The following is a 25,625-nucleotide window of genomic DNA, read 5'->3' on the forward strand; positions in this document are numbered from 1 at the left end:
TGAACCTTACGTGAATAAATTCAGTATTATAAAAATCTGAACTCATTGTAGTTAGGACCTCTTCTGTACCCAGCTCCAGGTCAACACCCAGTGAGCCCTGTGATTGAAACATCTCAAACTCTCCAAAATAACTAGTCATGGCTTCTTATTGAATAATTTCTCAGTACAATATGTATTTCACATTTTGAATTTTAATTTTCATAGTTTGATAAAATACAGTTCATATTTTGGCAAAACATTTTTCATATTGTGCCTCTTTCTATTCACCACACTGCAGCCCTGAATTGATTTCTGCAGACAGGACAGAAAATCAGTGAAGGCCTGAGGCAATGTAAAAGGGACAGTACAGTTTAGACTTAAAATGTTATCTATACATAGGTTATCTTATGCACATGAATCCTCATTAGTCAAATCACCATTTGCATTAAGAAGTACTAAAAGTGAAATGAAACTTCTACACCAATATATAGGAAGTCATCACTACTTTTCAAGATATCTAGTAACTCATACAGAGTAGTTCTCCTGGAAACAAGATGAAAAATCTTGATATTCTCAAAAATAAAAAAAATTAATATACTGTATATATATATATATATAGGCTATATAGCAATATGTATTATTGCTTATGAATGTTACCTCAAGGAAATTATAAATACATATTGAAGCCTTAGCCTTGGGGATGATCTACTGTTGTCTGATATGTCATGAACCTAAAGGCTGGTTGGCTCCTCAAATAGTGCCACTAAAGTTAGGCGATTATAAGGAAACTGCAAAAATTGTTAGCAGTGCCAAAATGAGGCATACTAGGCAAGATGCGGGAGCAAGGCAGTTTGTCATTGTTTTCGTCACTGGGCCAAAAAGTGCTGTTGCAGCATAACTGGCCCTATAAGTAGCACTCTTCTCAACATCCCGATGCACTAGTCATCTCCAAATGTTATTAAAAATAGCACAGCAACTCCCATACTGTCACAGTCATACATCAGACTGTGACTTCAGCGGAAGTTAAATTTTTCTCTGGCCTGTGCCAGAAGACAGGCACAAAAACAGTACAGCCATCAAGAAATAGCAACAGACATAGATTATACAGTGGACTCTCTTGAATTTGAACTCCAAGGGGAATCAAAAAAAAAAAAATTAGTACTTGGAAATTTCGTGTTAGAGACTATAGATAATTATACAGGTCAAAGAGAAGTTTTCAACGGTGAATTCTGATTGCTAAATTCTCTAATAATACTCACACAGGTCACAGAGACCAATATTGTGCAATTACCTTATCGGGTTCAGCTGGTGAAAGGTTTGTTTACAAAATACGCTCGGGAGGGAGGGAGGGGAACGAAATATTCAAGGCCGGCACGCATCAGATAATACAGTTCCAAGGTTGCAGGAAAGATATTTTATCAGGAAATTACACCCAAGAGTTGGAAATCCAAACCTCAGAGACATTGTATCCTGTGTTCAAAACACGGCGAAAAGAAGACGTCAGTGTACTGCTGCCAGGAGTGTGACTTGAGTCCCTGTCTCAAAGAGTGCTTCGAACTTATCACACGGAACTAAATTACTAAGGAAATGTGAAACAATTATGTAATTATCTGCATGTACATAGTTCTAACATAAGAAATTTCAAATTTCGTTAAAATCGGGCTACTCTTATACTTGTAGTAACGCTTTAAGTGAATCGATGTATTTCAGTCGCGCGTAGTTGAAATCTCATCCGGCCGTGGGGTAGGAAGCTATTTAAATGGCTGCGACGCTGAGGGGTTAACAGCATCTTAGGCAGAGAAGGAGACCTTCAGAATGGCAAAGATAGTGGATGAGGCAACCCAACCTCTCTGGGGAAAATTAGAAGAGGAAACCACTGCCTTGTGGAGAAGAGGGATCTTCAAAGGCTAAAGTAGTAAAGCCTGAAAGAAAACCCTCAGGTGCGTTAGGCTTAGCAGGTCAGCAGATGAGTAAATCTGTACTTGCTTTCAGTTATAATACAAGCCCCAGATTGAAGTTTAAAAATGGAAATGGAATTGACAAGTCTCTGGCTACAGTTGGACAGTATGATGGTAATCCTGATGTTCACGCAAGTATTAGATCAGAGAACAAAAGTCGATTTGGAAGATAGGAAACTTAAAAGGGTCCACCTTTTCAATACAAATAAATGTTATAGTTTATTTACAACATATATTTACACTTGGAACTAGTTTCGACACTGTTAGGCGTCATCTTCAGCCAAAATGTGGGAAATAGGCTAGCATGTAGACATTTTACATTACAAGGTGTTACATTAATGTGATTAAATGAGAGAACATGAAGACGCGAAGTACAATGTCAGTTTCAAAGTGGTCATGAAGGGTGAGTAAAAATTGTATAAACATGAGATAACATAATCACTTAAACAATAAAACATATAAACATATAAACTGTAACAAAGCCATGCGGAAGTACGAGATGATTGGCATTGGAGATTCAAATTATTTCAGACATTCTTCCAATGAATGTTGCCTGCCGCGAGTGTAGTACAAAACATAGGTTAAATTTCAATAAACACAATCTTCTCAAAAATGCACATAACATTATAAAATATTTGGGTTGAGGTGAAATTTGGCAGTTAGGGATTGAAATCACTTATTCAATAAGCGTCAATTCAAAAAACAGCTGTAAAGGGTGAGACAAGAATTGCACAAGCGTGAGTTTGGACTCGATAAATGCAAAAAACACATGAAACACACTCGAAAATGTAGGTTTGTGATGGATTTGGCACAAAAGGTCTGCGTTCAATCATTCATTGAATGGCACCGGTGCGAGTGTAGTTCAAATGTGTGTTAGGATTTAACAGCCTCTTATAATTGCACGTGACATCTGAACTGATTTGGAACAATACATATTTTAACACTGAATGGGAAGGAAAATGAATTGACTGACCTAATGGAGAGACGAAAACTTGACATCCTTGGATTAAGTGAAGTAAAATGGAAAGGGAAAGGAATGAAGAAACTAAGAAAGGGGTACTCCTTGTACCAGAAGGGTAAGAGTAAAGAGAAAAGAAATGGAGTGGGATTTGTAGTGAATCAGAATGCTGAACCAATAGCTGAAGTTGAGTATGTAAATGAAAGAATTATAATAATGCACATACATGTAAACAAGGAACGATTGAAGATAGTACAGGTGTATGCTCCGCAGACAGGATGTAGTGTGGAAGAAAAAGAAGAGTTCCTCGATGAACTGGAAACACATATTGTTGGAGGTGGGATCATGATAATGGGAGATCTGAATGATCATATGGGAACTGATAGAATGGGATATGACAATGTTCTGGGCCCACATAGGTATGGTGATAGAAATGAAGATTGAGAGATACTGTTGGATTTCTGTATCAGAAATAACCTGATAATAAAGAACACATGGTTTAGGAAGAGGAATAGCCATAAGATCAGCTAATACAGTTCAAATGGACAGTATGGAACACTCATTTTATAATAAGAGACCAAGAATGGGGAAGATACTTCATGAATATGAAGATAATCCCCAGTGAAAGTATGGAAGGTGATCATCGGTTATTAGTTGTGGAATTAAAACAAGTAAAAATCCCTAAAATTGTATTGAAGAAGAAATCAAAGATCAGGATTTGGGAATTGGAGGAGGAGGATAAAAGAATAGCATTCCAAGATCGTATAAAAAGGAAGTTGCCTAACACGGAAATACAAAGTGGAGAAGAAGAGTGGGACAATTTAAGGCAGACATGTGTCGAAACAGCAAATGAGATATGCGGAAAAACAAAAGCAACGGTTAAGGGAAAGGAGACACGGTAGTGGACAGACAAAATAAAAAAAGAAATAAAAGAAAGAAACAAGGTGATGAAAGAAATGGATAAGGAAAAGCAAAAAACATATCAGAGGGATGAGAATAAGATAAAAAGGTTACATGTGGAATACAAAAGATTGAAACTACAAGTAAAGAGGAGTATCAAGGAAGAAAATGAGAAATGTGTGTTTACCAACAAAATTGAGCACGGTAGTCGAGGAAATCAGAATCTATTATACAGAGTAATAAAATCGAAAAGAATAAATCAAGGCATTAGAGAGAGAAGATGGATCCATAGTACATGATGAAATGAAATGTCATATGGCTTTTAGTGGCAGGATATCCCAGGACGGGTTCGGCTTGCCAGGTGCAGGTCTTTCTATTTGACTCCCGTAGGCGACCTGTACGTCATGATGAGGATGAAATGATGATGAAGACAACACATACACCCAGCCCCCGTGCCATAGGAATTAACCAATTAAGGTTAAAATCCCAGACCCAGCCGGGAATCGAACCCGGGACCCTCTGAACCGAAGGCCAGTACGCTGGCCGTTCAGCCAACAAGTCGGACAGTACATGATGAAGAGGGTCTTCAGAAAGTGATAGCAAAGTATTTTGAAAAACTTTATAATGAGGATGACTGCTCAGAGGAAGGTTATAACAGAATGGAAATAATAGATGGAGAAAAAGAAGAGGACCCGATAACATGGTTGGAATCTGAAAGGGGTGTGAAAGCAATGACCAAAGGTAAAGCAAGTGGAAAAGACGAATTCAATGCTGATATGATTAAGGCAGCAGGAAGCATTGGACTACAGTGGCTATACCGAGCCCTCAATGCCATAATATGGAAGGATGAAAGGATACTTGAAGATTGGCAACAAGGAAGCATTGTACCATTGTTCAAAAAAAGGAAATAGGAAGAAATGTGAAAATTATAGAGGTATAACCCTATTATCACATGGGCTAAAAATAATGGAGAAAGTCATAGACAAAAGACTGAGAGATATAACAGAAACACAGTTAGAGGAAGAACAATATGGCTTTAGACCAAATACATCAACAGTAGACTTGATATTTACAGTGTGAAGGATAATTGAAAAACATCTGGAAAGGAACAAGAAAATCACCTTTGTATTTTTGGATTGGAGAAAGCTTATTATACAGTTAAGAGAAAACATGAATGGGAATGCCTACTGAAAAAGAATGTACCAAAATCATTAATTAAAAAGATAAGAATGTTGTATCATGAGAGTAAAAGCAGTGTACAAGTGGGGAGTGGTGACTCTGAAACATTTTATACAAAAAAAAAAGAGATCTCAAGCACGGAAGTGCACTGTCACCATTATTTTTATTATATTGATGGATGAAATCATAAAACGTGTAAAACAGAGTATCAGTAGTGATGAAGTGAATGCTTTGGTATTTGGAGATGATGTGGTGATTTGGGGAAAGGACTAAAGGAAGTACAAAGGAGATTGGACGTTTGGAATGAAAATCTGAAGGAGTTTGGAACAGTAATTAGTAAAAAGAAAACTGTAGTCATGCACTGTCAAAAAGAGAAAAAGAGAAGCCAAGTGAACGTAGATGGAGAACGGTTAGAGAATGTAGAACAGTTTACATATCTGGGTAGCATTATTAATAGAAGTAATGAAATCTAGTGATGGGACATTCGATTCATTTTACTGAATCGATTTATTTGATTCCGTTCACGTTACTGAATCGATACAGTGATCCGATTCGCGGCTCATTGGTCACCGCTCCTACTGCATCTGTGCAGTATGTGCTGGTAAGACAGCAGCAACAGCATTCAGTGCTCACAGCTGCCATCTGGTCTTCATACTATGAACTCCTTTCTTAGAAAAAATGCTAGTTACTCTAATACATCGATGGTTTCCGGCGACGCAGGGTGGGAAAGGTTAGGATTAGGAAGGTAGCAGCCATGGCCTGAATTAAGGCACAGTCCTAGCATTTCCTGGTGTGAAAATGGGAAAACTACGGAAAACCATCTTAACGGCTGCCGACAGTGGGATTCGAACCCACCATCCCCCGAATGCAAGCGCATAGCCACGCGATATTAACCGTGCGACAACTCGCTCAGTCATTTTTGAAAATATGTATTTTTCTATCAGCTGAGGATTTTTTTAAATTGTCATATTTTGTATAGGCTACCCGAGATGTACAGTAGCCCGCTGGTTTTCGGATTCAACATACTGTTATTGCGTCTGTCCACATATGATTGAAGTCTTGTGCAACGATGTGACATATGAACTGAGAAAATACTGAGCCGTTCTTCCCAATATAAAACAGGTACTTTTGAGTGGTCATGAGCATGACTCATAGTCATAGGGCAGGATAGAGTCGAGTTTAATTGTCAAATGTCAACTAAGTTATAATACTAAGATTCATTAAACTAATAAATAGTATAACCTAATAGCCTACCTACCTACTAGCTACTTCAGAATTATGTTGTGACTACCTTTTTAACACTGCAAATAAATCCATCTATTATTTAAACCTCCCTGTAAGAAGAGGACAGTGAATGAAAATGGGTATTATTTTCAAATGAGCTGAGCTCGAGAGTCCATTATAGCATACGATTCTTTCAGTGTAGCATGGCTCACTGTATGTCTCGCTGCAGTGAGCCGATAAGGAGCCGTGCGTATCTTGTGTCTCATTGAGCCGGCTCGTTCACGATTCTTTCCGTGTGCCATGGCTCACTGTATGATTCGCTGCAGCGGAAGCTCGGCTTTCCGCGTGTCCAGTGAGCCGATAAGGAGCCGTGTGTATCATGTGTCTCACTGAGCCGCGCCCGTTCACGATTCTTTCGATGTGCCATGATTCACTGTCCCGCTGCAGCGGAAGCTCGGCTCTCCGCGTGTCCAGTGAGCCGATAAGGAGCCGTGTGTATCATGTGTCTCACTGAGCCACGTTCGTTCACGATTCTTTCGATGTGTCATGATTCACTGTCTCGCTGCAGCGGAAGCTCGGCTCCCCGTCAACGTCCGGTGAGTGCGCCACTCAGCACTGTCCGCTGGGAGTAAGCTGAATCGTGTGCCGTCAGCTCGCCGTTCCTGTGAATCGATTCACTCGGACACTTGAATGAATCGATACACTGCTTCGAATCATGCATTCAGTAGCCAACACTAATGAAACCAACCCTGAAATTAATAACAGATGAAGTAAAGGTACAACATTTTATTAAGTCAGAGAGCTTTTATGGGATGAAAAAATACCCATGAAAACAAAATTAACTTTATATAAACAGTATTTCATACCAATTGTAACATATGGACTAGAAACACTGGTAACTAATAAGAGACAAGATAGTAAGATCCAAGCAGTAGAAATGAAATCTTTAAGAACATCGGTTAAAAAGATGAGAAGAGATAGAATTCAAAATATTAAAATCAGAGAAGACCTAAATATACGAAGGCCATCTGGAAAGTGGTACCCATTTGCGCAATAAAGGCACGGGAGTAAATATTAACAAAAAATACACATTTTTATTGGAAAGAGCATACTTTACACTACTCCACATAATCTCGAAGCAACTTTAGGCATTTGTCATAACGTGGGACGAGTTTTTTCATTCCGGCGTCATAGTCCTCCACTGCCAGCGTATTGAGATACGTTGTCACGGCTCGTTTAAGTTCTTCATCGCTGTCAAATCTTCTTCCCGCCAGAAAGTCTTTAAGCTTCGTAAAGAGATGAAAATCCAAAGGGGCCAAGTCCGGGCTATACGGGCGATGGTCGAAGGTTTCCCACTTGATTTCCTGCAAAAGTTATTGTGTTATCGCAGCTGCACGAAGCCTGGCATTGTCATGAAGGAGAATGATGCCTATAGACAATAAACCTCGCCGTCGATTTTGCATTGCCCGCCGTAATTTCTGTAATGTTTCACAATATGCATTAGCATTAATTGTGTCTCCAGAGCCATAAAATCAACGAGCAGTACACCTCGGCGATCCCAGAAAATGGTTGCCATGATTTCCTGGTGGACAGAACTCTCTTGAATTTTTTCGGTTTGGTTGGTGAATAAGCATGATGCCACTCCATTGACTGTCGTTTACTCTCAGGTGATGCATAACAAACCCATGTTTCATCCCCAGTAATGTTGCGAGTCTCCTTCATCGGAATAACGCCCCAGAAAGGTCAGTGCTGCAGCCATATGCTTGGTTTTGTGCTCCTCTGTAAGCATGCGAGGAACCCACCTTGCACAGATTTTTGAATAATGCAGAGATGGTCTTTGACAATTTCATGAACAATTGTTTGAGACACATTAGGAAAATGTTCACAGAGTTCATCAGTTGTGACGCGCCGATCGTTCCTCACGCATTCGTCTACTGCGCTCAGCAGTTGGTCTGTAATGACAGATGGTCTCCCTGAACGCTCCTCGTCGTGTGTGTGCCCCCACCCCAGGTTGAAGTTGCAACACCAGCGCCGAACAGACGACTCGTCCATCACATTGTCTCCATACACCTCCGTTAATTGGCAATGAATTTCACAAGGTCAACCATTTCGTGCATTAAGAAATTTAATCACGGCCCTCACTTCACAACTGGCGGGGTTCTCAATTTGTTTAAACATTTTAAAAGATCACAGACACAACACAGGCAATGCTAGCGTCACGCAACCTCACAGAGAGCAGGCAGACAAGCCACTGATACGGTCTGACCTTGCCCAGCGGCTACCCGAGTCGTCAGCGCTTCATGCAGCGCTAATGGGTACTACTTTCCGCATGGCCCTCGTAGAACCATTAGTACAGAACATACCGAACGCAAGACTGAGATGGTTCGGACACGTAAAAAGAATGGGAAAAGAACGGGTAGCAAGAAGGGAACTGGAAAGAGAAGTTAAGGGAAAGAGACCAGTTGGAAGACTGAGACTGGATGTGGCAGAAGTAATGGAGCAGGAAAAGTGCAAGGACAGAAAGGAGTGGAGAAGGCTTGTTAACCACACCCGGGCGACTGGAGTGGAACATTGATGATGATGATGATGATGATGATGATGATGATGATGATGATGATGATGATGATGATGATGATATGCATTCTACCGTACCTTAACAACTGCCATGTTGTCCTGTACTGTGGTCGAAAGTTTTCACATGGAAATATACTGTATAAACACTAGGAAAACAACAGCATTTAAATTATTAACATACAATTTAGCACATGTAACAGTACACTAACTCCATTGCCCACTTAAAAAGTCAGTGACTTAAAAAAAAAAAAACTACTTTGCTTTATGTCACACTGACACAGATAGGTCTTATAGTGACAATGAGATTGGAAAGGCCTAGGAGTGGGAAGGAAGAGGCTGTGGCCTTTAGGTAAAGCCCCAACATTAGCCTGGTGTAAAAAAGGAAAAGCATTGCAAAACCATCTTCAGGGCTGCCAAGAGTAGGGTTTGAACCCACTATCTCCAGGATGCAAGCTCACAGATGTGCCCCCCTAACTGCATGGTCAACTTGACCAGTCGTGATTTTTGTTTGTTTGGGTTTGTTTAGTTTTACATGACAGACAAAATTGTCAACTTCATTTAAAGCTTGAAATGTGTCAAACATCTGACTGAGGTTCAACAAATCTTCTCAAACTTCTTACCATTTTGAAAGCTACAGATGTGGTTGGTACAGACTCTTCTATGATGTCATGACTGCTCTCCTCTTCATCACTGGATGAGTTGGAATGTTGTAGCACTTCTTGCAGAATCTCTTCTCCTGTCAGTTCTCAACATACTGCAACTTCAGTATTCTTCTTCTTCTTCTTCTTCTTCTTCTTCTTCTTCTTCTTCCGCTTTTCCCACACGTGTGGGGTAGCTCATATGGATTTGGCCCTGTTTTACGGCCGGATGCCCTTCCTGATGCCAACCCTATATGGAGGGATGTAATCACCATTGTGTGTTTCTGTGGTGGTTGGTAGTGTAGTGTGTTCTGTGAATATGAAGAGGAAAGTGTTGGGACAAAAACAAATACCCAGTCCCCGGGCCAGAAGAATTAATCAGAGGTGGTTAAAATCCCCGACCCGGCCGTGAATCGAACCCAGGACCCTCTAAACCGAAGGCCTCAATGCTGACCATTCAACCAATGAGTTGGACTATACTGCAACTTCAGTATCAACAGCTAAATATTCATCATAACTGATATCAGTCACTACTTCTTGCCATTGCTCAAGTTCCGCATGCATTTCTAGTTCTTCTGGAACAATTTCTGCACTGGTTTCTTTATCTTTAAACCTGCTTTACGGAAACAGTTTGCAATTGCTTGCTCACATTCCAAGGTCGATGACTTCGGGATAGGGGAACGGGAAGATTTCCGGTGGCCAATTGCGGATGCCCTGTAGACAAGCGATGGTCAAGGCCATACCAATCCTACACTCAGTGATAGTCGTAGAGATATACATAAAGTCTGTTAACAATAGTGACTTCCTGGCCACAACAAGGAAGCTACAATAAAAATGGAGAATTCCTGGGAATTATTTGAAGGCTTCAGTTCGTGGAACCATTTCACAAGCAACTTGCAATAAAATCCTGACTTCGAATGATCCAAATTTAAGCTTCAAAAATTCAAATCAAGTACTTTTTTTTGCATTGATTAGAAATGCAATTTCAAGAGGAATAAACTTTTATTAGAATTATCCAATGTCAATTATCCAGAGTCCACTATACTAAGTTTCGAGAAATTATTCAAAATTTACAAGAGATGTTATGTTGGGTATTCAACCCGAAGGTTGGTTTGATCCTCCACAGTTCCGCCAACGGCTGTCATAAATAGCCTAGGCGTCACTGAAGAGGCATACTAGGGAAATGAGGAGTGAGGTAGTTTCCCGTTGCTTTCCGCACCGATCCAGAAGTTGCTATCACATATCAGTCTGCCAAGCCCACTGAAATGCATGCACCAACCGACCCTATGAGTGATATTTTCACACCATTCATAACAGGGACTGGCTGCATAAGGAATGGTATTACTAGCATCACTCATACCTCGGTCATCTTCATATTGTCAAAGCCAAGGATGAGACTGAGATAGGACAATGAAAGTAATAAATTTATTCTAGCCCATACCAGAAGACATAGTGCACTGTAAACACTATATCTTGCCAGCAAAGGCATTTACAAGAGATATAATTACCAATTCATGACAAAGTCAGTCAAATTCCATATCTGGTTAAGACCAATATATAAATGTATTTTTCTGGCTCACAACTGGCAGTGAACTTGTAACTTGTGTATAATCACTAACAACAGACATTCAACTAGTGTGTGACAGATAATAAAAACATTCTGAACTTGAGATTCATAATGTACCTCATTATTTACCAGGCCTCTCTCTTTCTGGAAGGACATCTGGAAGAGCTGGGTTAAAACCCTGAAATAAGTTACCGTACAAACAAATTCTCATGGGAGGGGCTAGGGCCTGGTTGAAGAAGGTGCGGCTGACGCTCAAATTTCCCCTTCTTCCAACTTGCCCCTTTGAGCCCCAAATAAGGATATACCAAAGGGACTGTCAGGTCAGACAAATAATGTCATCACAATGGAAATTCCAGATGCAGAAAGATATTGGGGATTTTTTTTTTTTTTTTCAAACTTTCTTTGTGTGTAACCGCTCTCACTTGGATGTGGCCTTCCCTTGATAGGCATTGCCTGGCTGATTGCTCCCCGATATAAGGGAGCACTTGCTTTCAAACTCTATGATATTTACAAGGAGCACCACAAATACAGCCTCTTCTGCAATTAGCAGTGAAAAACATGTATAACAAGCTAAAAGAAGCACCTGAGTGTAAAATATTTAACTGTATTAATTAATTAGTTAATTAATGAATTAATTAGTTAATTAATTAATTTATTTATTCAACTTTATTTTCAACTGGTGTTAATTCTTATAAAATCAATATGGAAGTTGGAATATGAGGATTATTTGTTGTTATTCTTTGGAAAGTGCTGCATCCTTTCCCAGGTGATTAACTGTAGTTTTCTATTATTAAACTGCTAGCATTCTCCTCATATTTTTATTAATGCCATCTCACGCAAACAACAGTAAACCTAATTCTATTAGAAGATTATTTATACATAGCTGCCCTTTTAGAAATCAAAAATAAGATTTTTTAATTCTTGGATTTCATCATATATATTGCAACATGCTATAAGTGAAAAAAGGACAGGATACAAGGCAAACATATCTGAAGTTACAATGCAAACTGATCATTAAATTTAAACTAAAAGGCATTAAAATAGTTACAAGAAAATGTACCCAATCACTCTCATTTATGACACATACGTACGAATAATAATATTTATATCATACTGATACACGCAACAAAACTTGTAATAGTTTCCTTTATTAGCCTGTAAGATGAAGGGAAATTTAACTTTATAGGTATCTCCGAATACTTGGAGATAACGTTTGTTATGTTTTTTTGGCTATAACGTGAAGAGAAAATACCAGAAACTGTCACTGACACAACTCCCTGAAATACATTCAACTCATTACAATTATGAAGTAAGAATGAACAAAAATGCACTGAAACACACGAAACTACCTCATTCAAAACAGATCGGTATGTCTCATACATTATTAACATACGACTTTGACAGGGGAAAAGCACAGAACCACAAGAAAAAACACGTAGCCTATAACTCCAACAAAATTAAGCACAGAAACCAAGTTAACATTGCACGAACCACACAATAAGAAACTAATTCTTTCATCCCAATTAACCGAGCCGCTAGCACGCACTAGTCTCTCTTCCTTGTAGGATGATTGCCGTCCCCAAATCCCCAGCCGTAAAGCATACACACTGCCATAGCAAGCAGGAAACACAATACACGAAGGCAACGGATAATACACTCACGAAATAAAGCATCAAATAAATATGCTTGAAAATGAGGTTGGGTATTTTACACAAGCACATAAGAATTTATCCTTTATCCTAGGAGTAGAGCAGTGAACGTACTGGAGGTTATATTGGTCAAAAATGGGAAGAATTCAAAATGAATCAGAAAATCGGAAGAAGAGTTAAAAAATTGAAGGTTTCCAGGTAAATCTGAAGAGTTGGCAAGTATGTTTATACAATAGACTGTTAAGAGTTAAAAATGGTTTTGTGAAAAAATTAATTTTCCCCACAAATCATTAGTAGCAGCTAGAAATCCTTTTTCTGCCACTCTAAATATTTCTGGCTTTATTTTCTCCCTAATCATGACAGCTTTTTATTTTTATTTCCCATTACTTCTCCGAATTTAGCCCAAGCAGAGTTTGTAACTGCTTTTTTCTTTTTCATTTTTTTTTCCTTCCTGCTACTATAAGCTCTCATGATTAGGGTCAGAATTTATAGGTACTAAAAGCAGTTAAAATAGTCAGGCATATAGGCACTAAAGATATCCAGAATAAGCATATAAATAGGCACAATTGGCTAAAATAGGCATGGAAAAATTACTTTTAATTTAAAAGTGCACTCAATGACTATGGAAAGAATTTACAGCTAATGAATTTTCAATATTTTCAGGCAACAATCGTGTTCTCTTGTCATGAAGAATGTTTCTGTATTGTGAGAAGGATCTCTCAACATCACATTCCCCCTGTAGGTGGGGTCAGTGGAATAACAACGAAGGTACGCCCTGCCTATTGTAAGAGGCGACTAGAAAGGGTCCCAAAGGCTCTGAACTTTGGGGCATGGTTAGCAAAAACAGGGCCCTTATCCTTGCATTGCTTGCATTTCCTTGTGCCAGGTTCCCCACTTTCATTCATCTTAACACATTCACTGTCGTAGACACCTTAAGGCGTTTAAAAGCTGCCTATGTGCGGGACTGTCTCCGAGTTGTGGCGTTTAAGGCCACGCGATGTAAAAGTTGTTTTAATTTAGCGCAAAATTCGCACGAAGTCGTAGTTCGTGGTGAAAACCATAGATGGCACATAAATGGCCAGTCCCTCGACCTAACTACCTGACCAGAGGGTACATTCCAATGCTTTCTTTCTTTTTTTCTTTGAGTACACAAGACCCAAGCCAGTCGTGATATTCATGTGAGGGTTTGTAGTGAAGTGAGTTTTTGTGTCGCGACAAGATGACGAGTTACAAAGACAGAATTCGAAGTGAGGAAATTGAAGACAAACTACTGAACGATGATTCCGGTGATGAACTCATCCTTGATTTCAGTGATAGCGATAGCAATTCCGATGATGACATACCAGACCATAGGCAAAGTTAAATTTAGCACATTCAAATAACCGATACGCATCCGTCTTATTGTCCACCTCCAATCAATTTCACTGGCCGGGCTGGATTAAATGTTGAGATCGAAGATAGCATCGAAATTATGTCTTTCGTCAATTTATTTGTAATTGACGATTTTCTTCAATATATATGCGATCAGACAAACCTTTACACGGAACAAGTTATTAGTGCAGCGCCGCGTCCTTTCACTAAACATTCTATATTTCAGACATGGAAACCGGTGGACATAAATGAGATGAAAAAGTTTTTAGGACTAATGTTTGTAACGGTAATAATTCAAAAACCAGATCTGAAAATATACTGGACAAAGGACACTATTTTCGGGTCGCTGAGTTTTTCGAAAACAATGGCACGAACCCGGTTCAAAAACATTTTGTCGTTCTTGCACTTTAGCGACAGCAGTCATTATGAGGGGAATCCTGATAGGCTATACAAAATTAGGCCGATTCTCGAAAGGGTCTGCGACCAGTTTTCAGTTGTGTACACTCCGGATTGGAATATCGTCCTTAATGAAGGAATGTTAGCTTGGAGGGGCCGTTTGCATTTCCAAGTTTATAGTCCAGGAAAAACAACCAAGTATGGGATTTTAGTAAGAATGGTGTGTGAATCCCCTGCAGGGTACATATGCAAGTTGAAGATATATCATGCAAGTGGCATGAACATCCGAGACACTATATTTGACTTGTTAGATCCCTACCTTGGCCAGGGGTATACAGTGTACATGGACAATTTTTACAATAGTGTACGCTTAGCCAAGGAACTGCGTGAACAAGAAATGGATGCATGTGGGACAATAAGGCAGAAATGGGGACTTTCTAAGGAATTCAGTGAAAGGCAGAAGAAGTTGAAAACAGGGGAAATGACTTTTGATAGGGTCAATGAAGTATTGCTATGTTCATGGAAGGACAAAAAGTAATGACCATGGTTTCAAGAGTACATTGTGCAGAAATGGACGATGTTCCGAACAGGATTGGAAAAATAAAAATGAAACCTGTAGGCATCATTGATTATAATCAGTTTATGCACGGAGTGGATACAGCTGAGCAGTATTTGGCAATGTATCCGTTCGTGCGAAAAACAGTGATGTGGCCAAAAAAAAATGTTTTTGTACATTTTGCAGTGTACATTTTTAATGCATTCCGGCTTTTCCAAAAATCAAATCCGAACTCAAAAATAACTTTTTTGACATTCATTCAGACTATATGCAGAAACTTCTTACAAGACAGTGAACATGAAGAACTATCAGAAGCCGCGAATATTTCTGTGTCACCGGTCCCATTTCACTCTTCAGTAGGCTCGTCAGCATCTATGTGTAGCCCAACGGTGCAGCCTCCAAAGCAAACTCCGACTAATGATCCACCATTTCGACTTGATGGAAAAATAGAGCACGTACTTCATAAATTCCCAGGCATGAAATCAGACAATTTCCCAACTAGACGGTGGAAAGTGTGCGCGAAAAGCAACATCCGGCACGAAACCAGGTGGTTCTGTGGAAAGTGTGGTGTGCCTCTCCATCTAGGTAAATGTCAAACCCAGTACCACAGCCTCAAGCACTACTAGTTATCATCCTAAGGGTATGTTGAAAATTTCAATATTGTACTTAGGATAGTTTTCTTACAGTAACATTTAATGTAAAATAGTGTGCTGTAGAGCTGAGGAGATTTGAAAAGGCTGGGCTGGAGGTTTATAGCACCCGCTGAGGAGCCGGTAGTGAACGTGTTAACCGGCCTACCTTGTTCAACTGTTGTTCTTTTCTGACCCTGCCAATATTATGTATGGAGGCCTAGGGATTCTTTCATTTTCATACCCTTCGTGGTCCTTGTCTTTCTTTGGCCGATACTTTAATTTTTTGAAGTGTCAGCCCCCTTCCATATTATCCCTCCAATTAATATTAATAGGGGATGGTTGCCAAGTTGCACTTCCTCCTAAAACTATAATCACCACCACTACCACCACCACCACACTCAACATCACATCACATGACATCACATGGAGTGGTACTTTTACTCTCTCTTTCCACCCCGCATTTCGTTGCAGGACCCTATCAACCCTTTCCCTGGCGGCGGCTATCTTCCCCTAACTTCTTTCACAATCATGACGTACTCCATAACTGGCATGCCACATCTCTCCAACTCTGTAGTGGCTCCCAGCAGCTTGCTGAAGTTCTCTTCAGAAATGCCAAATCTGATTGAAGCGATGGGCAGGACATGACTTTCTTGAATTCTGTTACATAGACGACATCCTCATCATCCATGGCCTAAATTATACCGCGTGATTCAGCTGCCCCTTCCAGTGTAATATTATGCAACCCACAATATTCATTCCATCCTGAAAACATCTGCCCTGCTGGTACGATCAGACAACACAAAGGATATCTTATTATTTACCGCCTTACAATTATAGAATGCCATAATGTTATACTCGTATTAAACACTGGAAAACATGCGTGTGCCTTCTAGATCATATGAACCTGACAGGCCGGCGAAAAACTAAATTGATATTGTGACCGCAGTAAACCTAATACTTGCTAAATATAAGCCGCCCATTGTCCCGTATGGACCCGTGATGTAGTTGGTAAAGGCATGGTGGAGCGGGTTTGCATGTCAGGTGGGAGGTTCGAGTCCGGGGCGAATATTACACATTTTTGAAATATTTGTTTAATATGTACAGCATGCAATATAAGCTCAATACCTGCTTTCATGCAAATTGTGTGCAAATGAATGTGTTTGTGGCCCTCAGAAGGGCCGATTAGTTAGCAGGCTAGACACATTCAGACCGGAAATAATAGGAACACAACTGCCCTCACAATGTTTTATCGCAGCAAATGCTCAATGTGCTGACCCTTTGGGTTGATGCACATCTTGGCCCGGTGTCCAATATATCATCTTGCGGGCTGAAGAATTCAAGGTGTAGTTGCTCGGCAGGCATCCGTGATGAGTTGCCGGAGCTGGTCGGGGATTTCCGGCACTTGAGTGTAAATGACCTCCTTCAAATGTCCCCACAAGAAGAAGTCTAATGGCATTAAATCCGGTGATCTGGCAGGCCAAGAAACGGGGCCTCCTCGTCCTATCCATTTCCCTGGAAGATCCTGGTTCAGATGGGTATCAATGGGCAAAGTCAAATGTGGTGGAGCTCCATCCTGTTGCAATCACACTGTCAAGTGATCGTGCAAGAGCACATCCTCCAGCAGCAGTGGAAGTTCCATATGCAGAAAGTGCAGGTAGTGTGGGCCAGTCCAAAGACCCTCAAAGAAATAAGGTCCAATCAGGTGATCCCCCAAGATTCCACACCAAACATTCACTCCCCATCGTACTTGATGGGCTGGCTGCCTGTCGCACCCAGTGAGGATTGTCCGGGCTCTAATAGAGCATGTTGTGGCGATTGATGTTCCCATTATTGTGGAAGCGTGATTCGTCTGAGACAAGACATGCGATACGAATGCTGCATCATTGTCCAGCCTGAATAATAACCACCGACAGAACTCCATTCAAGCTTCGAAAACCCTCCCATGAAGCTCTTGGTGTAGCTCAAGGTGGTATGGGTAAAATTTATGTTCATGCAGTATTCGCCAGACGGACGGCTGGCTGGTGTTCACCTGTTGTGCTATCACCCATGTACTGATGTGCGGCTTATTATGAGCTGCCTCCAGAACGGCCTCTTCTGTTTCACCCGATGTAACGGGCCTATCACGGACTGGTGGCTAGTTGGAAATCACGCCTGCTGTCCTTAAGTCATCTTTCAACACAGCGGAATGTCGTAGCAGCCGGGTGTCGCCTGTCGGGATACAGGTCCTGGTACAGATGTAGTGCCTCGCATGCGTTTTTTTTTGTTTTTTTTTCTTCCCCATAAATAAGGAGCATGTCAACGTATTCATCTGTGGAAAACATGCCGAATGAAAGCAGAGGTTACAGTAAATTCAGGCCCTAACCAGCGAAGTATGCGCAGGCCACAAGACGAAAACAGTGTCATTCTATTGTTTGAATGTGGCAAACATGGGCCTGTGTTTACGTATTCAAACATCATACAGATGCAAAAATATTTCAACGCTGCAGGATTCGAACCGCCGCTGGCACATTATGTCAATTGCTAGGCAAACACCTAACCACATTCGCTACGCCGAATTGCTGGAAACATGCTGGTAGTACGATGCGAACAGAGTACATACACCATCCAGTTCGGTGTTTAACCCTTTTGCTCTCAGGCTATTTTCACCAGTCAATCCCAAAACACTCAGACCATTTTTCATGCTTATGCATGTTAAAACGTAAAAAATTGCTGTATAAAGAAATCCCCAGATACAAAATTGAAAAAAATCACAATAGTACACCATTCAATATAGTTTTACAAAAAAGTTTTTCGAAAATTGTTCATGGAATATTTCACTACAAAAAAATTTAAATTTGCATAATATATTAAAAAAATAAAAATCAGTTTTCAAATACTATAAAAGTAATATGTTCTTTTAGTGATATTGTTGATGAGTTATTCTGAAGGCAAGAACATTTAATTCTGTATAACATGATATAGTTTTGTTTTTAGTATTCTTATTTAGCCATGAGTTATAGCACATGACGTAAAAAACTGTACACGTACTTCCGGAGTTCGCATTTATGTTTTGGAAAACATTCTCCTATCATCACTATCTGTAAAATTGAATCACTATTCTTCTTCTTCTTCTTCTTCTTCTTCTTCTTTTTCAACCGCTTTTCCTACACCTGTGGGGTCGCGGGTGCGAACTGTGTCCCACTTGTGATTTGGCTCTGTTTAATGGCCAGATGCCCTTCCTGACACCATCCTTATATGAAGTGATGTAATCACTATCATGTGTTTCTGTGGTGGTTGGTAGTTTAGTGTGTTGGGACAAATACAAACACCAAGTAAATGGGCCAGAAGAATTGATCAAAGGTGGTTAAAATCCCTGACCCAGCCGGGAATTGAACCCAGGGCCCTCTGAACCGAAGGCCTCAACGCTGACCATTCATCCAATGAGTCGGACTAAAATCTGAATCAGTATCGGCTATAAAGTCACTGGCATCATCTAAAGCATCTAAATAATTCAAGACTTCGGAATTATTTAGCCTCGAACTTGGCCCAGCCATCTAAAAAATTAGGCCTACTGGCGGCACGAAAATCTAATAATACGGAATGTTAAATGAAACTTCACTTGAGAACACCGATAAATGTTGAAAATAAACAAAATATAACAAACAATAAACTACTATTAAAATGGAAACAATATAACGAAGGAAAATACGTATTTTGAAGCCTAAAGAAGACTATACTCGCAAGCACAACACTTCAACTCACCAAACGGCAAACGTACCGGTTTGATATCTTCATTTGATTCGAACAGATGAACTTAGTGTCTCTATCTCTCGAGAAAGGTGTAAACTAAATCCAAAAGGTACTATGGCTGCCTTTTCCTGACATCTGGGAGTCCATTAATGTACTAATACAGCTATCCGAACACAGAGCCGATAGATCGGCACGCTTAGTGTTTTAAACAATACCACTCAAGCTGATCGATCAGCTCGCTGAGCATATAAGAGTTAAGAAATTAATTACTGTGCTGCTACCTAGTTTTATGCATTGATTCCCCTCTTCGTTACATCCGGTCACGAGGCACGACACATTAACATAGTTGCATGGTAAAAGGATGTTGCTACACTATTTCAAGGCGTCATGTTTTGCAAACGGATAATATAACATTTCACTAGGATTCAGAATCGTGTGCAAAATGTGCTCACTGAACATTAGTACCATACAGTATGCCTGCAGGGGAATAGCATCCCTATAACCATGTGCACACTAGTTGCGTTGCAGCAAACAATATTGGAAGGAGCTGCTGAATCACACTGCATACCATTGTAACACAACTACTTACCAAAATACATAAATTAATAGGCCTATAAATGCTATAACAAAATTTGATCATAGTCCTCACCCTTCCATTGTTGGGGAAGTTGGGAACCCCAGTCATCCACCATTATAACCCTTTCAGACCGAGTACGCACAATTGTGCGGGTTCGTATTTTGTTTATCCCTGACCGTATTTGATGTTTTTTCGGCGCTAGACCGGACTGCAGTGATTGTGCGGGACACGTGGCGTCTATTTCAATTGTTTTTAGTATGCGCTTGACCGCCAGGGCGAAGGAAGAAGAGTTTAAAAAGCACAGTTGATCGGCGAGATGGCGAGAAGTAGTAGTGCCAAAAGTAAGTATTTATTTATTGCGTTTATATTAATCTAGAAGCTTTAATGAATACCGGAATATATTCAATGAAGTGTGTACACTGGATAGTGAACGTAAATTTTGAAGATACATCATCGTATGTGATACGAGGTTTTGAATTTTGATACGCACAATTGTGTGGGTCCTTTTCTTCGGATGTTAGTTTTTATTTTGTAAAATAAACTATCGATATGTGTATTGAGGAGCATTTTAGTCAGTTTTTGACATACAAACAAAAATTCACGCCTCCAGTTTTCTTTCACGTCTAAAAGGGATAATCAAGAGGACTTAGATCTTTTTAATTTTTTTATTTTTATTTTTTTAATTTTTTTTTAGACATTCCTAAACACAGTTCTTCAAGTAGATCTCAACATGAACTCAAGACAAAGCGTCCAACGATTTTCAGTGAGAGAGAGATAGGGAATATCGGTGCATAGTTCAACACTGATTGGTTCCCACATATCAACTTCGAAGGTGGGAGGAGTGGAAGGCTTTGACGTAAAAATCTTCCTTATTGTTAATTTGACAAATAAGAAAATATTTCTGTCGACTATACCAGCTAGAATATAATGTACTGAAAGGAAAATGGCTTCTTTAAAAACTGTCGAAAGGCATTACCAGTAAAAACAGATTTTAGAGGCACATTAACCCCAAATTCAGGATAAAAAGGGCCTAAAACAGATTTATACCTTAAAAGCCTATGTTTCTGTATGCAGGAATAGAAAAGGCAAATAGGCATAATCTCATCTCGCATAATTTTGACATTATGTCTTGCATTCTCCTACCAACAGCAGAAATGGTGTCCGATCTTCTAGCCAAGGTCAACAGTATTCTATCATCATCATTCACCTTGACATTTAATTAGTATAAACCTACTGGTTAGAGCTACAGTTTATCTGCTCCCACAAGAACATTCATACTTTAAGTCATACTTAAATAACAGATATCAGTTTGTCTCAATTAAAAATAGGTATTCCACTTTGAAGAATGTTACAACTGGTGTGCCACAGGGCTCTGTCCTCGGTCCATTTTTATTCATTCTGGCAGTCAATGATTTACCGCAAAATGTCAAACGACATGCTCTTACATCATACGCGGACGATACGTTAATTACAAAACACCAGAGCATCTCAGGTTTGCATCAGATGTCACAGGAAGCTCTTGCAACTGCAATGCATTGGTTTTCATCCAATAGGCTGTTGTGTAATCAGGATAAAACTCAATTTCTCACACTAGGATTATCCAAAGATATTGAAAGACAGTCAGTCAAACTCTTGGGTTTCCATATCGATGCCAAATTGAACTGGGAAACACACATTGATCATGTTTGTAAAAAAAAATATCACGAGTGGCCTATTTGATATGGAAACTGAGGGATTTAGTTAGCAGTGACTACCTAAGGATGGCATATTTTGGTCTCCTCCAGTCACACATTACTTATGGACTGTTATTATGGGGGCATTCTTCTTATGTATATAATATTCTTCTAATACAGAAAAAGGTTGTCCGAACAATGTGTAGGGCTGGTGGTCGACCTCTCTTCATTAAGCTTAAAATACTGACAATTATAAATTTGTATATTTATATATCTTTGACATATGTTAAGAACAACATAAATGAATTCAGTACTAGGTAAAACATTCACCTTCATGATACTCAGGGTAAAGCAGACATTGACCTCCCAATTCACAGGCTGTCAAAAACTGCTCACTCACATAAAATCAGTTGTTTAAGATTATTTAATAAATTACCACATTCTACATGGTCAACTCCTTTAAGTAATTTTAAAAAAGAAATGTATGACTGGTTAATAAAAAATCCATTTTATAATACCTCTGAATTCTTAGAAATGCATAATGTTAGTATTAAGTTTTAATAAAAGGTGTATGTTCATTTAGCCTTAGCAATATTAAGTACTAAATTATTATCAGTTGACGAAGCCTATTTCATTGTATATGGTCAATGGCAAATAAAGATTCTTGATTGAACCAACACTGATCGCTCTGCTATGACCTGGGTACTCGTTCAGCAAAAATAAACCATGTGAAACAAGGTATATTTGCAAATGCTGTTGTGTGCGCCTTCAAGGAAGTCATTACTACTGCCTACCACACCACAAAATATTAATATGACTTTCCCCAGAAGACATCCAGTAAATTTAATCAAGATCAGTAAAAAGTAAGAAACCTAGACTTGGTTTGTATTTATTCATGTGCTTTAGCATTAAGTCACTCACAAAATGGCCTAGCACAGGAGTTGTGTACAATGATCATAGCCTGGTCAGAAATGGGTAAAATAGAGTTTACAAACCACTTTCATGATAGTGTGACTTTAGAGGGAAAATAAGACTGAGGTATGTATTATGTACAGTATGTTAGATTCACATCCTGGGGGATATGGTGTGTTAGTATGGGTGTGTTTTATGGTGAAGGTCTTCCCTCTTAATTTGGTGTTGAGCAATGGTATGATTTTGCAGAATATTTCGTGCACATTTTGCACCCTGAAAGAATTGGGAAGATTAAAACTGTAGCAGATTCAGGATGTACACAGTTAGGCACAAGCTTCATGATTTGAACCTGAGAGTCAAGTAGAGGCAGCCAAAGCTATGTGCACACAAGAGAGAAAATTCTGGTTCTGCTACTATGAAATTTGTATTTAAAAATACAAATCAGAAATTAATTTCAAAGTTTTTTAAAATTGTTACTGAAATTACACTTTTTTGTAGGTTTCAAAGACCTAATCATAAACATTAATTACATGCTTCCTCATTTTCGTCCATATACAGGCTAAGGAATGTTTCAACACTTGTGCAATATAACAAGGATACCCTAAGATCCAATAAAATGACTTAATAATAATAATAATAATAATAATAATAATAATAATAATAATAATGATGTTATAGCCTTTTATGCCGCTCCAAACCATTTTGACAGTTTTTGGAGATGCCAACATGCTGGAATTTTGTCCCACAGGAATTGTTTTACATGCCAGTAAATCTACCAACACACAGCTGACATACAACCTGTGACAATAAAGTTCAGTAAATAGTTCTGTACTATCAACATAGATGAACAATGCACGACAGTGGCCTTACTGTCCTTCGAAATAGTCCCCCCCCCATAACTAGCCTATGCACTCCTGAGATCGGCAATACATGTCCTGGAAACTTTGCAAAAAGGCTTCCTTTAGGATGGTGTTCAAAAGCCTCGTCACGTTTCGTTCGATGTCAGGAATATCATAAAATCTCTTTCCTTTCAAAGCAAGTTTGTGTCATGGGAACAGGAAGAAGTCTGGAGGATTCAGATCTCAAGAAATCAGCTTCATTTTCCGTATCAAATTCTAATCACAGAGGCTTACAATAATTGAAAATCATCCACCTTTTTGATACTTTTTATTTGCTTTTTAGCAAATTAATTAATTATAAACAGTACATGTTGCTGAAGATGTTCTCAAGTAAGAATGAAACATGTACTGTTTATAATTATTAATTTGCTAAAAAGGATATTAAAAGTATCAAAAAGGTGGATGAATTACAATTATTGTAAGCCTCTGGGATTCAGATCTGGCGAGTATGGGGGATTTTCAAGTTGCACCACCCCCTCTTTTGCCATGAACTCTTTGACAATATTGGCTGTGTGTGGGCGAGCGTTGTCATGGACAAAAAATCATGAACCTTGTTATGTGTACTGTGGTCGTACCCTGCGTAGACGTTTCATGAAACGGGTCAAAATTACAATGTACTGTGCAGCAATCAACGTTGTTCCCTCAGGTAGAAATTCCTTATGGATAATGCCGTGACTATTGAAAAAGGTGATGAGCATTGTTTTGATGCGTGACTTTTCGGCTCTGACCTTTTTCCGATGAGGGGATCCCGGAGAACGCCATTCCATGCTTTATGAAGGATGCTAAAGGGTTTATTGTGTCACCTATTCAATAAATTATAAATTTTGAAACACTTAGGAATTTATTATTAAATCCATTTGAGACATGTTTCGCCCTTCATTGAGGGCATCATCAGTCATAGTACCTCCTCATGGCTTAAATCAGGTACCTGATTAGTAAATAAATTGTAAACATTAAGATCCATTACAATGGGAAAGTTACAGTTAAACATTATAAGTTAATAGACACAGTAGTCGGCACCAATGCGTAAAATCACTGGGCATTTTAGCAGAGTCCAGCAGTGGTGGTCCGAAGAATAACTGACGCTACGCATTAGAAAATTATGGGAAATTGTAAAGTTTATACACATATTTACATTTAAACAGTTAGGGGAGAAAGGGTATAAAGTATCTGGCGTCAATGTTCATGATACAGGTTGACAGGGTAACCATACAGTAAATTTACAAAATCCAATTGAACAGTTGAGAAATTATAAGCTTATATACTTATTTACAAGACAGTAGCTTGGTGAGAAAGGATAAAATGTCTGGCATCAAGTGCGTCCCGTTGTTTTAGGCGTTGGTTGACGACTGCAGCATTAACACATCAGTAATGGGGGCGTAATGGGAGTGTGATGCGTCGTTGTAATCCATCTTGCAACAATAACATAAGGACTCGGCAAGTTTGAGTCCTCTAGCCTCTCACACTCCAACTCCAAGCACGTAACCTACAAGAGGTGTCCCCGTTAAGCCGAGCAACCCAGCGGAAGGTTCGGGTAACCAATCCCAGCGGGAAGCTGGGTCGGCGAGCCGATCAGTGCGGGAGGATCACCAATCCGTCAATGAAGCAGGCGTGGTGATTATGCTTCACATCCTTTAAGTCAAAAGACAATGAGTGACATTAAGGTGAAATTCCTACATTCCGGAGGTAAAATAGCCCCACAATTGGATCTCCGGGTGGGTGCTACTTTGATGTCCCGTGAAAGAGAAACAACCACAGGAAAAATCCAAACCTACCAGCTCTGCACGTACAACTGTCGTTCTCTATTAAGCAATGACAGATTAGAAGAGCTCGAAGATGAACTTGGAAAGATCAACTGGAGCGTAATCGGTCTATCTGAAGTACGCCGTAAAGGAGAAGGGTGTTACCTTTTGAATTCTGGTAATTTATTCTATTACTGTGGTGAACCAGAAGGAGGGCTTAATGGAGTAGGATTCCTAATCAACCGACATCTCGTAAACAAGATCTCTGTATTAGAAGGTACTTCAAGTAGAATTGCGCGATTAGTTCTAAAACTCTCAAAGAGATACGAAATGCACATTGTGCAAGCGTATGCACCCACATCAAGCCACTCAGACGAGGAGTTAGAATTCTTTTATGAGAGTCTACATGAAACCTGTGAGAAGGGGAGTGACTGTCACTTTCAAATAGTAATGGGTGACTTCAATGCGAAGGTTGGAACCTGTAAGACTGGTGAAACTGTTCTTGGAAACTA

The 25,625-nt window shown here is 39.5% G+C and overlaps 1 protein-coding gene across 6 annotated transcripts in view; it reads right to left on the minus strand.

The window, feature by feature from the left end:
• The window catches only part of LOC136864547 (serine-rich adhesin for platelets), a 709,539-nt gene that overhangs the window by 131,164 nt on the left and 552,750 nt on the right, over nucleotides 1-25,625 (minus strand). The gene's annotated exons all lie outside the window — the stretch shown is intronic.

This window comes from Anabrus simplex, chromosome 2, assembly GCF_040414725.1.
Source record: "Anabrus simplex isolate iqAnaSimp1 chromosome 2, ASM4041472v1, whole genome shotgun sequence".
Taxonomy (NCBI): Eukaryota; Metazoa; Arthropoda; class Insecta; order Orthoptera; family Tettigoniidae; genus Anabrus; species Anabrus simplex.